Here is a 4,696-nt window from a genome sequence, read left to right as displayed (position 1 = left end):
TGTTTAAAGCTTATCCTAAATTTTTAGCTCACTTATACTTAGCTATAGGGAATAGAGAGGGAGAGAAAAAGTCATCAATGGTTGGGGAAGGGGAGTTAATGCAATAAAAAACAAAACAAAACAAAACTGGGGGTTTTGCTACAAGGTCTGATTTTCTGGTATAGCTTTGCTGGGTACTGTCTTCAGCATGCCTGTTTTTATGGACTTATAATGAGTGCCATGGTATCTGATGGCTCATGGTATCATGCTAATTCAGAATAATCTCAAAATTAATATTTAAAAGTAAATTTCTGGCCTTCATGGCTAAGAAAGATAGCTTGAAGAAGTTTCCTTTCTGTATTCCAAAAGTAAAAAAGGCAGATGTCAAATAAAAACATTGATTATTTTTAATACTGTCATGATGTTTAAAGCATTCACATCATTTTTGAAGATTTGGGGCTGACAATGCATGTATGGAACAACTAGTTTGGTTACTTTTCAATTTGAAATAATTCTCAAGTGTGTTCCTACTGAAAACAGACAGGGAAGTTAATAATACTGACACATCCTAGACGTTATATTTAGGCAGCTCAAATTCCTACTCTTTTCTCAATACACTCCAACCAAAGTGGTAGTCAGTCAAAAGTAATGTTTTCCAGGGTTATATTTTCATCTACACCAAAACACTATTTCCAGCTTGTCACTTCTTTGTGAGCTTACCTGTTTCTAGGGTTCCTCTCCAAAGACTGTTAAGCCTTTGTTAGAGGTTCATTCTTTTCAACTTTATATACAAGTTTAGACATGAGGACTACTATTATGTCAGAAAAATCAATGTAATCAGTTTTTGATAGCATCAGCCCCTTCTAACAAGTTGTGGTGATCGTTGCTGGGTTTGACTGTTGCCTTGTAAATGCATTACATTGAAGACCAAATCATCAAATTTACATTACATTTCAACCAGTGGTTCCATTGTGCATAACTTGCTGAGCTGTCCCAGTGAGGAAACTGGTATAATGGATGCTTAATAAGACAGTTTGTGTATTTTATAAGATGATGACATTGCTTCTCAATAAAGAAAAGGAGTGATCATAGGCCAAGCACATTTTTCCAAACAAGGGAACTAAATTATTGCCAAGGATAATGGAGCCTCAAGCTTTTAATCATTGTTGGACTTTAATACAATAATAAGCCATTCAAACATAAGATAAGGAATTGTGAGACAAAAGAAATCTTAACCACCTCTTATTTTCTTTCACCATGCCTGCTGTTTCCAAGCAGTGTGTCCAACTTTCTATTTTGGCAGTCAGTGATTTTGCATAAAAGTCAGAAGTTCCCGGCCAAAATAATTCTTGACACACAATTTAATTTAGGATATATATTTCATCCAGATTGAAAGATTTTTGGGTTGCTGAACTGACCCATAGTGTTTTGTTTTAAGTCATATATTGCCATATTGTCTCATTGGAGTGGTATGTGCAGTCTGTCCTATGTCCATCTTTAGTTGGACTACAACTCTGTTCCCAAATGTGACAGTGTGATAGATCATAGGTATGGCATTAGAATGATATTCCTCTTCCCTTAACCCCTCCCAGCAAAGAAAAATAATATTTCAACTCTGTCCCAATCTGAGGGAAAAAAACCCAATTTGGAAATATTCCTTTCAATGCAGTAGAAATTCTGGTTTTGCTCACCTCTCATTTTGAAACTATCCATATGGTATAGCATTGGTCAGTTTATTTCCAGTAATATGTTTTCCTGCCAAAAATTGCTGATTCATTGGAACCAACATGATCTGCCAAAACACATCAAATTAGACTGCATTATGTACCAGGATAAAATATGAAATTAAACATTTCAATATACAATGCTAGAATGCTATGTTGCATTAGGCAAGGTATGCTCAGTACAAAAAGGGAAGTACTTGAACCAGTGCACAAAACACTAGTAAGACCTCATACAGAATATTGTGTACAGCTCTTGTCACAAAAAAACCCAATTAATTTAAAATAGTAAAGGTACAAAGAAGGGCCACTTTTTGTTGTTAAGAGTATGGCAGTAAGATTAAGAGAGCTTGATTTGTTTAGTTTAGCAAATGAAGTTAAGGAAGAGATCTGATTATTTTGGTATCAAAACATTAACTGGGTTAATCTCAGAAAGGAACAAGAACTATTTAAGTTAAAGACGAATATTGGAATAGAAACATAGAAAATTAGGATTAGAAGGGACTCAGGAGGTCATCTAGTCCAATCCCCTGCTCAAAGCAGGACGATCCCCAACTAGATCATCCCAGCCAGGGCTTTGTCACACCAGGCCTTAAAAACCTCCAAGGATGGAGATCCCACCACCTCAATAGGTAACCCATTCCAGTGTGCTTCACTACCCTGCTAGTGAGAATGTTTTTTCCTAATATCCAACCTAAACCTCCCTTCCTGCAACTTGAAACCATTGCTTCTTGTTCTGTCATCTGTCACTGCTGAAAATTCTAGCTCCATCCTCTTTTGAGCCACTCTACAGGTAGTTAAAGGCTGCTATTAAATCCCCTCTCAGAACTAATAAACCTGTAGACTAATAAACCCAGTTCCCTTAGCCTCTCCTCATAAGTAATGTGCCCCAGCCCCTGAACCATTTTGGTTGCTCTCTGCTGGATTGTCTCCAATTTGTCCACATCCCTTCTATCAGTGGGGGACCCAAAAACTGAGCACAATATTCCAAATATGGCCTCACCAGTGCAGAATAGAGTGGAATAATTACTTCCCTTGACCTGCTAGCAACTCTCCTACTAATACACCCCAGTATGCCATTAGCCTTTTTGGCAACAGGGGCACACTGCTGGCTCATATTCAGCTTATTGCCCACTGTAACCCCCAGATCCTTTTCTGCAGAGTTACTGCCCAGCCTGTCAGCCCCCAGACTGTACTGGTGCATGGGGTTGATCCATCCTAAGTGCAGGACTTTGCCCTTTTTTCTTGTTGAACCTTGTGAGATTTTTTTTTGGCCCATTCCTCCAACTTGTCTAGGTCACTCTGAATCCTAGCTCTATCCTCCAGTGTATCTACTACACTGCCCCAGCTTGGTGTCATCCGTGAACTTGCTGAGAGTGCAATCCATCCCATGTTCCAGATGGTTAATGAAGATATTGAACAAAACCTGCCCCACTTGATATTGGCTGCTAGCTAGCCATTGAGCCATTGATTGCTACCCTTTGAGCACAGCAATCCAGACAGCTTTCTATCCACCTTACAATGCATTCATCCACCCCATAGTTCCTCAGCAGCTTGCAAGAATGCTATGGAAGACGGTATCAAAAGGCTTGCTAAAGTCAATGTATATCATGGCCCTGCTTTCCCCACATCCACAGAGCCATTTATCTCATCATAAAAGACAATCAGGTTGGTCAAGCATGACTTACCCTTGATGAATCCACGCTGACTGTTCCTAATCAGCTTCTTCTCATCCATATGCTTAGAAATGGGGTCTATAGTTTCCTGGATCCTCCTTCTTTCTTTTCTTAATGATGGGCACTATATTTGCCCTTTCCAGTCATCTGGGACCTCCCTCAATCACCACAAGTTTTCAAAGATAATGGCCAGCAGCTCTGCAATCACATCACTCAACTCCCTCAGTACCCTTGGGTGCATTGCATCTGGCTGCATGGACTTGTACATGTCCAGCTTTTCCAAACAGTCCCTAACCTGTTCTTTAACCACTAAGGGCTGCTCAGCTTCTCCCCAAACTGTGCTGCCCAGTGCACTAGTCTGGGACCTGACTTTGCCTGTGAGCTGGAAGGACTTCACAGTTGCTATGAACAAATTTAAACTGAAAATTAGAAGAAGGTTTTAACAACAGGAGTAAAGTTTTGGAGTGAACTTCCAAACAAGGAAGCTGGGAAAAGAATCTGAACTGCTTCAAAACAGAGTAGAGGGAAGCATGAAAGGACATGTCTTTGGATCAGTAATTGGCTCATTTGGTATATGTGACTCAAGCATTACTGTTCCCATAGTAGGTTTGAAAGGCACTGTCTTAGGCTGAATATGCTTGATAGCCCCATGCTCAGGCCTTCTTTCCATTGTCCTAGGAGCCCAGAAGGATTTTTCCACAGCATGAATGCTTTATTGATTACTTTGGTTTTTCCCACCTTCTTGTTGAAGTGTTAGCCATGGTGCTACAGCTAGAGCTGGAAGTTTTGATTAGAGTGTGTGGATGCTTAGGAAACTCTCAGCCACCTGGCTTAGAGCCTCTTAGTCTTGTTTAAAAGATCATAACTATCACTGAATTTGAGGTCAATAAGCATTCCCCTCCTCCCCCTAAGTCAGATTGCCAAAGACTGTGGGGGCTTTTGCCCCCACTTATGGTTACAGGTGTGGTTCTCTGATCCTCAGGGATCATATGAGTATATAGTAACCCTATAACTGCTCTACCATTGTAATGGCATGATATTAGTGGTGTCCTGGTGCCCCTTGGTCTTTGACTTGTGGCACATTGTAGGTGCTTTTTATTTTGTTTTCACAGTGCACTTTATGGCTATGGTGTGTGTGTGAGGTACTGGACTGGAGTTTATGGATAAATGCTTGACTGTGTGAATGCAGGGGACTGGACTCAGGAGGGTGTCTTCTGTTCCTGTATTCTTATGTTATGGTATGTATTGACTAGTTTATCACAAAGCTATACTTTTGTGGCGGAATGCCGGGCTAGTGGTTCCGGCACTGCTTAGCGGAGC

This window comes from Crocodylus porosus, unplaced genomic scaffold, assembly GCF_001723895.1.
Source record: "Crocodylus porosus isolate Cpor-Errol unplaced genomic scaffold, CroPor_comp1, whole genome shotgun sequence".
In the NCBI taxonomy this organism is placed as follows: domain Eukaryota; kingdom Metazoa; phylum Chordata; order Crocodylia; family Crocodylidae; genus Crocodylus; species Crocodylus porosus.
This window is presented reverse-complemented; position numbering follows the sequence as displayed.